Consider the following 10,870-nt stretch of genomic DNA (forward strand, 5'->3'; position numbering starts at 1 on the left):
TTTTACTAGGAGGGTGATGTTTCAACCTAGACCTCCCACACTGCGACTTGAGACCATTGCTCCTTGTTCTGTCATTAGCCACCACTGAGAACAGCCGAGCTCCATCCTCTTTGGAACCTCCCTTCAGATAGTTGAAGGCTGCTATCAAATTCCCCCTCACTCTTCTGCAGACTAAACAAGCCCAGTTCCCTCAGCCTCTCCTCATAAGTCATGTGCCCCAGCCCCCTAATCATTTTCATTACCCTCTGCTGGACTCTCTCCAATTTGTCCACATCCTTTCTGTAGTGGGGGGGGGGGGGAAGCTGGACGCAATACTCCAGATGTGGCCTCACCATTGCCAAAGAGAAGGGAATAATCACTTCCCTCGATCCACTGGCAACACTCCTACTAATACAGCCCAATATGCCATTAGCCTTCTTGGCAACAAGGGCACACTGTTGACTCATATCCAGCTTCTCATCCACTGTAATTCCCAGGTCTTTTTCTACAGAACTGCCGCTTAGCCAGTCTGTCCCCAGCCTGTAGCAGTGTATAGGATTCTTCCATCCTAAGTGCAGGACTCTGCACTTGTCCTTGTTGAACCTCATCAGATTTCTTTTGGCCCAAATCCTCCAATTTGTCTAGGTCACTCTGGACTCTATCCCTACCCTCCGGCGTATCTACTTCTCCCCCCCAGCTGAGTGGGGGGAGAGGTTATTTAATTAGATTCCCTAAAGGGTCTGCCTGCACATATTGGCTCACAGGATCAGAATCCAAGTGCGGACTCCACAGGCTACACCTATTCAGTATGCAGAGCTCACACAAGCATGCTAGGAGCCAAGCTCCTGGATCTAAGACCTTGTCTACACACAAAAGTAGTACCCCCTTAATCATATCAGCATAGTTATACCAGGTAACCCTTTTTAGTGTGGGCAGTTATACCAATATGAAGGTGCTTAGTTTAGAGTTTAGGCCTTGTCTACACGAGAAATGTTATACTGGTACAACTCAGGGCTTGTCTACACTACCGTGTGGGGTCAATCTAAGATATGCAACTTCAGCTACGTGAATAGCATAGCTAAAGTCGACATACTTAGATCTACTTACCGCGGTGTCTTCACTTTGGTAAGTTGACAGCTGACGCTCTCCCGTCAACTCCGTTTGCGCTCCTCATTCTGGTGGAGTACCAGAGTCGACGGGAGTGCGCTCAGTGGTCGATTTATCGCGTCTTGACCCCTGCCGGATCGATCTCTGCCTGCCGATCAGACAGGTAGCGTAGACAGGCCCTCAGTCAGTTACTGTTTATTGATACAGTTATGATAGTATAACCCCTAATATGGACACAGTTATACTAGCATAAAAGTGCCTTATACTGGTATAGCAGATTTTCTTTCCTGAACTAGAATAAGCTATATAAGCTTTTATACCAGTGTCAGTGCATCCACTCTAAGGGTGTTGTATAGTTAAAACGGAAGTGGTATAATTAAAGCAGTACAATTTTTGTTTTTATAAAAGCCCTCAGATTACTGCTCTGTCTTCAGATAAATTGAGTCCATCCTGGTGGGAGAGGACTCTGTACCCACCAACCCAGCTGACTCAGTCAAAAGGCCTTGACATCATCCCCCCACAGACACGTTGAGGTGGCAACAGCAAGGGCCGGCTCCTTCACACACACAGTCTATAAAGATGAGAAAAAGATCAGGGCTACCACAACGTTTTACCCTAGTGTTGATGAAGGTTAATATATTTTACATCAATTTAGTAGCTCTAAGTCAATCCTAAAATGGGTGCCTTGTATTAACCTGGACCAGCTAAAGAGAGGTAAAAGGCGTTAGGCTGCATCTATACGAGGGGAAAGGTCATTGTTTGGTCAGGGTAGCCAACAGAGATAATCTAACCTTAATCTTTTCATCTAGACAAACCCAGGTACTCTGCTGAGGTAGTATTGGTGTGACACTACTGTTCTGGGGAAGGTGGTGGTGGGGGTTCAGCATTAACCTATTAAAGTGAATGGGCAGTTCAGACCTTACAGAGGCTATGTCTACACTACAAATTCCTTTGATATAATTTAAGTCACTCAGGGGATGTGAATAATCCACATCCCTGAGTGACATAAATTATACAGATCTAAATGCTGCTGTAGATAGCGCTATGTTGGCAGGAAAGCAGGAGCTATGTCTTCTCCTGCCAACATAGCTACCGCCTCTCATGGAAGCAGGAGTTACTAAACCGATGACAGAGCTCTCTCCCGTCAGCTTAGAGCATCTTCACCAGAAGCACTGCAGCAGCGCAGCTGCATCAGTGCAGGTGTGCCACTGTAAAGGATGTCATGTAGACATAGCCAGAGCTATTGTTTCAAATGCCTTCCTGAAGTTTGCAGACAACACTGCATCAGTTTACAAGTCATTTCCCGGGTTCTCTTTGCAACCAAGAATCGTAGAAACTTCTATAAAATGAATTAAGTTCTGATATCACATGACTCTATTGAGCGGGGCCCTGTAAACTAAAGCCATATTCATGTCCTAATCCGGCTGCCCATTTAAACACACAAATCATAGCTTCCACCAGGACTTTTACTCCGTAGCCTCAGATCCAAGCTTTACATATTGATGGGCTCCTTCTAGCCTAGGCTCTAGATCCTGCCTTAATCCACCCATCAGCACATACTTCTATATTTAAAAGGTACCCTCATTTTGACTTAGGGTATAGTCGTACACTGAAGACAATTGTAAAAAAGCATCTGCATTTCTCAAGATATCTGCTCCCTTTATGTATTCAATCATGTCTGCCAACTTTAGTAACACTTTCTTACTGCTCTACACTCGTGTAACCCTGGAGAATCAAAACAGCTAAGAGCTTTCATGCCCATCAAAAGATTTACTTACCCCACAACTTTTAAAATTACGTGTCTAAAGTTAGGATCCTAAAGTAATATTTAGACACACAAAGTCTAGTTTTACACAGATGCTTAACACATGCAGCACCCATTGGGAGGTGGGTTGCTCAGCACCTCTGATCATTGAGCCACTTTTACTTAGCCCTGGTCTACACCTAAAACTTAGATCAATATGGCTACATTACTTAGGGTTGTGAAAAATTCTGACCTAAATCCCCGTATAGACACCACTAGCTACTGCCTCTTGGAGTGCTGGATTAACTATAGTGGGGGGGAAAACCCTTCCAACACTGTATCCACACTATGTCACTGCAGCAACTGTAGCTGTGCTGTTGTAGTGTAGACAAGCCCTAAGTTTGGGCCAGTAATAAATGTAGGGTCAATTATGCCTTCAGTTACACCTGTGCAAAACGATGTTCAATAGATTTTCACAGGTGTAGCTGAGGGCAGGTTTTGGTCTACAGCACCTTCATTACTGGTGATTATGTCTGAGGAGAGAACCCAGTTTCATTTTCAAATCCCAGGTGATTGTGTCATTGGCAGTTGGAAAAGTTTTTTCCTGTAGAAACTGAAAAAATTGATATGAAATAATTGAGACAGACATAGAGCCCCATGTAGCTTTTTTTGTACTTTTAAGAGTAGAACCATACTGATGCGAGATACATTATTGCCATACAGTCATTTTGTTAAATCAAGACAATGTTTTTCCAAACCAAGAGACTCACTAGTCCTGAGTCCTGTAAATGTTTTAGAACTTTAGCCCTTTTTTGGGGTGGGGGGAGGGGGCACTATAGCCCTATTTTAAAAACAAAAAGTGTAATTAATGGGGAATATGCTTTCCTCATCCTTCTCTTCTGCAGCTCAGGCAGCTGAAAGGATTTTACTCAAGTTTTCACCATCTCCAGTTTCTGGCTGCCAAACACAGAGGTTTTCCTTATCCAAACCATTCACCTTTGGAAGATTATGAACCTCTGAAAATAGGGAGTTCTAGTAGAAACTGTTTTGCAACCATAAAACTTACAAAGTTACTCAGATAACATAACTGATATAAAAACGCAGCATCAGTGCTACTCACAAATCTCTGTATTCTAGACCTTATGTCCCATACCCTTCTGTTGCATGATATAAGACACTGCTGTGTATTTAAACTGAAAGGTGACAACCATCATACTCCAATTTCTTTCTGTGTCTATTATCCCCTCTACTTATTCTGTATTCATTTTTAAGGTTAGTTTATTTTTTCCTTCCCAGACACCCCTCCAAAAGGTACTTTTCGAGTCTTTTTAAAACTTATTTCACTCCCTCCTACAGTTCAACTGCTGCCTACTCCCATTTGATATTGCTATGTACACATTTATTCCTTTAGTCATTATTTCATTTGTCAATTTTCACTTCTCCTCATCTCCTTTACACTAAACTCCCTTGGTCTCTTCAAATTCCTCTCTCCCATTGACCGTGGGCCTTAGTTTCCATTGCTGTCTGCCCTCCATGTTCCTGGAAGGTCTCTTTTCCCCCCACCCAGCAAGAAACATGGATATGGAAGGAGTAGCAGGACATATCCAGTAGCTCTCACACCCTCATGTACTGTTTGTTAAGCAGTTCTTGCTTAGAGAGCCCAATCAATCATTCAATAGACTAACAAGTTTTAGACTGGACCCTAAGTGAATGGAAGCTATGCTGTCTGCTCAGCACCCTGTCCCACGCACAGCCTGGACTAGACAGATCCACGTTTATGTATGTCACTCTGCCAGGCACATGGCAGGGGTCATAGGTGTCCAGTAGCAATTCAATCCCCTTCTTACATCTTCCATACAGTCAGACAACAGGGGCACTTATCTATTTGGATGGCTACCATTTCTTAGTTCTGCTATCTCCCATCTACCCCACTTCCCCCCACCCCACCCCCCCGCTATTCTCACCTTTACCCTGCTTCCTACTGAGGCATTCAGTGATCACAGAGCTATGGACTCTGACACCGGTCCACTTCTTTCAGTGTCTGAGTTCTAACTGATCAGCATTGTTATAACGTGAGCCTCTGCAGAACATCATAACTGGTTCCAACTGGCTCTTGTCAGAGCATTTTAAAAGTACAGTTCCCCACACCTATTATCCTAGTTTCCTATTCTATCTTTGTACCCTTCCCGCCCTCCCCCTTGTCCTAAATTGTCTAATTTCAACTGCCTCCAAATATTGATAGCAACTTTCCCTTTAAAAGGAAAAATATTGTCCCCAAAACATCCTGCTTGCTTTTAGAATAGCAGGAATCTCCTTCCTCCCCCCTTACTATAATTGTGTGGTTTCTGTTATGGGTGTAACCTACTTTCCCTGTATTTAAGTACAGGCCACATTTTCCCGGTAACTCAGAGCCTCTAACATGAGACCGATCAAATTATGACCAAGAAAAGTTTGCCAGTTTTTCTTCAAGTAATCTAGGCCTGGTACGGTCAGGAGAACGAGATCCAAATCCACCCATCAGAGGGACCCAAGTTTCTCCTTTATGCAGGAGGGCTCTGCTCTTCCAACATCTGTAGCTTTTCAGGAATTAAGTGTCTCCCTTCAAAGCCCTCAGTTGTCCATGCTTCTGCCAGCCTCTACACTGTGTCTTTAGTGTTTCCTGTGCAAGCAGCATCAGCCAGCATTATGTAGCTCTCTGCCTCCAGGTGGCCAAAAGAGCGGCAGTGAAACTGTACAGGAAAGAACTTTATTGCTTAAAAAAGGAACGTTCCTTCAGGAATGCTCCTGACAGTGGCAGGTGCAGGGTATTGACTAGCTGGAACCAGCAGTTGGGCTGCAGAATAGAAGAGTCTGGTTAGAAGCCAGGAAAATGCAGAAGCCCCATGCAGTATTAGGGCCTTATATTTGTTCAGAGGACCTGGAGCAGATTTTCACTGGTGCTGAGTAATAACAACTCCCATTGATTTCAAGTGGAGCTGAGGGGGGCTTGGTAATCGTGAAAATCAAGCCCCTGGCTTTAATTTGGCACCAGTCTTCCCATTGCCATCACTTTCCTTTTTGTACTTCAACAGTTTCCAGTAGGGCTCAAGATGCACCAATCCCTTCTCAGGGCCCCATGTCACTTGGCTTTTGTCACAGTGGACTAAAATGAAGCTCTGGATCTGATTTTTCAGCTATTCTACCCAGCTCATTTTTGATAGATTTGTGTGTGGAATGGCTGCAGAAGTTATTAATGCTTCATGTTAGGAGAACCATGTCCTCTTTATACAAGTCAGAGTCACCATCACTCATGGCATCCTGTCAGAGGGCCATCAGGACATCACCAGCATCAGCTGGTCGTCTGCCACTATAGAGACAAGAATGTTTCCATTGTGAAATAATCTGTTTGGCTCAACAATTCTTCATGCTCTGGAAATAGGCAGAAGACTGACAGAGACTGTTTCTGGATTCAGAGCATTCTGCAAGGTTCAAGGACTCAAACAGCTTACAAGGCTGGCCTTGGAAAAATGTATGTCCTTTCCAATTATTTAACCATAATGGGCTTCTTGTGACTTTACTCAAAGCCATGGTACAGTAGCTTTAGCTGACAACTTCATATTATCCTAAGTACTATCACATAAGACTTCATGTGATGCCACATAACTCAGTGGAAACAGACACTAAGTTTCTTTAGGTCTTTCTGTAGTGATATTTCTACATGCTAACTGAGGCAGGGAGCCAGACTCGAAAGAATTATGTGGAATAACCTTGATGCTTCCTAGCTGTAGGATCTATTGGTAAAACCCTTAAACGGAATGGCAGTCTGGTGAGATAAGGTGGAGGCAGAAGAATACACAATGGGTCAGCTTCAAAAATACAGAACTGCCTTCCTGAGATCACAGACAGTATGAAGGAGTGGAGAAGTAGAAATTGTTTCATCCACTAGAAAGGGTGCCTAAATACCTTTGAGCTGACCCTATGAAATTAAAAAGCATTGGACATTGTGAAGGGTTAAATAGTCATAATTAGGCTTCAGAGTCAAGTGTCAGCTATGTTGTATGTCACTGTTCAAGACTTTAGAAGAAACATCTGGCTGCTATGCTTAGCTAGTGTGGCTGGAGTTCACAGAAGTTAAAGATGTAATGTAAGATCTATTAGGTCATCTAATTTAGCTCCCTCCCTAATACAGGAATAGAATTGTTCCCTGAAGCGTATTATGGAGTGCTTTTTTTTGGGTCTCTTTAAAAAAAAAAAAAAAAAAAAGCTCCAAAGCACTTAGCATGCTGTTAGCACTACTACCACCAACTAATAACATTGCCCAAACCTCAGCTGTGGGATTGTCTAGACTGAGAAAGTAAGAGGTGTTTAAAAAATGTGTGCATTACATTTTAGCCAATGGGTTTTAAAACTGGCTGTTTTCCTACTCTACATGTGCTCAGTAACCCAAGCAATAGAATTCCCACAGCTTCATATATTTCAACAGAAGGAAACTGATTTTTTTCTAGCCAAGTTTTTTTTCCGTAATTTCCCCAAGCTCTGGAGATGTGTAGGGCTGATGTAGGCAGCTTTACAAACTACTCTCCTGCACAGTCCCTCGTGTAGGGGGGAAATGTTCAGAATGAGAAGGAAAGTAGCTTGAGCACAAAAGTATTCTGATTATTCTGGGCTGTGCAACTCACAGGCAACCATGCAAGGCTGCAATAAGTTAGACCAGCTCTCTGGGGACATCACAACCCTAAGCAGCCCAGAATTAGGGAGGAGCAAAATCACCTTATACCCTGCTGTACTTTCCTGAGTCATCTTAGTGCACTTTTTGATAACTGCATCTCAGAATCTGATCCATTAATCCTAGTTACCTTCCACAACAGGTGTTGGAAGACAGAGAGACCTGACATATCACACACACGTCTAATGGTGATAAAAGCATAGATGGTATCAATAACACTACAAGAATCTATTTGATACCATCATCTTTACATCAAGAAGTCATCTGTGGTAGTATGAATGAATAACATTCTCAAAAAAATAATAATCAGAAATTTCCAGATTTTAGGCAACGGCACTTTACATAGTGAAGTTTGTCCTTCCTACAGGATATTACTATAAAAGGGAATAAATACAGCACAAATATCTGTATACACACAGCAGCAAATATCAGAACAAATGAACTTTCACTTAACCTTGCTGTTCCAACTCCATAGTCTAAGGATACTTCTAGGAGTGCAGTCTTAACAGAGGGAAGGTATCCTGCTGTAGCAGTTTTTTTAAACCTGAGTCAGATATCCCATCAGGTCATGCTTCTTTAAAGAAACAGTACAAGCCAAACAAACCAACCTCACAGCATCTCAGAAAAATGGGCAAAAATTTTTCTGATGGATTTCCCTGAAAAGTAGTACTGGTGTTTCAAAATCTATTAATTAACAATTGCCCATGCCCATTCACAGGCCCACATTTTTAGGAAATTACCCTTTCAAATAACATCAGGCCAAAAGGTTTTCTCCAGAACCATCAGCTCTCATTATTTACTCTTTAAAGCGACCTTATTTACTGCCTCAGATCCCTATGCTTGTGCTGAGGGTCAGGGCCTAAATGAAATTCCTGATTTTGTGAGTCCTCCTCCACAAAACATAAAACTCCAGCTGTCTGTCCCTGCATATGGCAGAACAACTGCATTTTGCTTCCTGGAATCTTTCCCAACCAGGAAGGTAAGTGATGACCAGCTATTAAATAAAAAGCAAGACTCAAGGAGCATGTTACTCCCATGAGAGCAGTGACTTATCTATCCTGTTATCAAGTATAGGATACAGAAATAAAATTTTAAAATGACTAAGGTTGCTAAGTGACAACAGTGCACATACCTATCACAACAAACCCAAGCACTTACATAAAAGCAAGGAAGTTAATAGTTAAAGAAAAGAAAACTTTACCACAAAAGGAAGAAAAGGCAGAGATGTCATGAAGTCTACTACAGACCTTGCTATTGCCAATGTGTTTAATGTGGAAGGTGATCAGATATTCTGGGGATGGGAAACACTATGAAGCCCTAATATAGAGAGACACATAATCAAGGAGACAGCTAAACTCCAAATATAAATGAGACACAAAAAGCTTCTGAAAAAGAAATATAATGTAAATGGTGACACGCTGGTCGGTGTCAAATGCAATGAGTGCACAAGCACTCAGAGAGCAGTTCTTTGATATTCAGGAAAATAAACACTTTCTCCTTAATCTTTTATTACTTTTATGTAGCTCTGGGGCAAGGATGGACCCTTCACAATATCCAATGCTTTTTAATTCCATAGGAGTTAAGTGCCTAAATATCTTTGAGGAGCAGGACTATAGTGATTAGCTCTACAGATCACTCTCCAATTTGTTAAATGACAAAAGGAGAGTTTGTACCTAATTCCATACCTTAGCAACTTCCAGTAAATCAGAAATCAGTGTTAATGAATCTGGTCCATTGTTTATTTGAAGAACACTTGTTGCGATTACATGTTTTTGGCGGTTTCTCACTCATTTGTTTTTGCTCTTTTAGTGTCTCCTTGTACTTCTTTTTTTGTGTTTATAACTTTCCCAATATTCCTCCTTCTTAGTTTCTTTGCATTTTTAAAATTTCTTTATATCCTTACATTTCTAATTAGTTTCAGTGGTTTGTTACCCTTATAGTTAGTCCAACTATATCATAATTATACATAATTTCCCTTTTCCTTGCACATTTAGGTGCCAGGTTTAACTCAGGATTAGAGTGGCAGTGATCCTAAATCATTAGCATTTAATAGCTGTACAGTGGCCTATATGAAATGAGTTGGAGGTTTAAGTCCATTTCCTAGTGAACAACTATCCACTTCACATGAAAACACCAACACAAATAACACTCATGTTGGGAGTCTCAACAGAGAGAATTTAATAGACAATGGGGCCTGATCCTCCTTTTACTTACACTGATGTAAATCAGGGGTAATTCCATTGAAGTCATGTGAGATACACAATGAACTGGTGTAAACTGAGGGAAGAATCAGTCTCCATGGGGCCTAAGGCCCCAATCCTGCAATCTGCCCCCACAGGGCCCATCCCTTGTGCAAAGTTGCTGCTTGCAGGATCCGGGCCTTAATTACCCCCTCACCTCCAGGTTAGTGTTGAAACAATGATGTGATGGAGACAGCATGAGGAAGCTTGAATTTCAGGTGTAGTAGATAAACAGCATTTCAGTTTCCAGGCCATCAATCAAGACCTTTCATGAGCCCTAAAATCACTTAAAAATATGTTAAACAAATACATCCCCCCCACATTGCTTTTCTACACTTGCCTTGCCAGCATTACTGAATGTCAACCAGTTTTCTTTAACTCATTTTGCATTCCTTCAATCTGCTTTTTTAAACTAACATTTTAATGTTCCTGCCTTTTCTCCAGGGCCTTCTCATTACAGCTGGTTGTTTGTCACAACAAAAAGGGGAAAGTCTTAATTTTATTTAAAAAAAGGAAAAGCCCTGGCACACGATATTTTAATTTATATTGAGCTGCTTGTCATGGGAAATAATAAGAGAAGTCACATAAATATCCTATATGTCTCCTGATCACCAGAACTGGAGTCAGAAAGCCCACCTTCTCTGCAGGGGCTGCTATTGAAGGACATGAGTGTCAACAGTATATGTGGTGCGTTAGGCTGCAAGCAATGCAGGCACATAGAACAGTTCACAGGGTTTCATAAAGTTGTACTTGCTCAACATAACCTGTATTCAGTATCACTCCTTGTGAATGGAACAGTGAATCTATAATACAAATTGTTTTAAACTATGTAATAATACTTTACTAAGAGTTTAAAACCATAAAACCCCTCATATTCTGCTACTCTAGGCATATGGAGCCAAATTCGTAAAAATTCGTGGTGGAGTCTTGCTCTGGAACAGGCTGGTCACCATGGCAAAAACGCTTATTTTTTTACAAAAAGTTGAGTTTCTGTCATGGAAGTCATGGCTATGACTAATGTGCAGCTCAAGGCCTTCTCCACGTTGTGGATTTGCCACGAATTTCAGACATCATTTGCAGCCACCAGTGTAGCTC

This window comes from Eretmochelys imbricata, chromosome 3 (genome assembly GCF_965152235.1).
Source record: "Eretmochelys imbricata isolate rEreImb1 chromosome 3, rEreImb1.hap1, whole genome shotgun sequence".
Taxonomy (NCBI): Eukaryota; Metazoa; Chordata; order Testudines; family Cheloniidae; genus Eretmochelys; species Eretmochelys imbricata.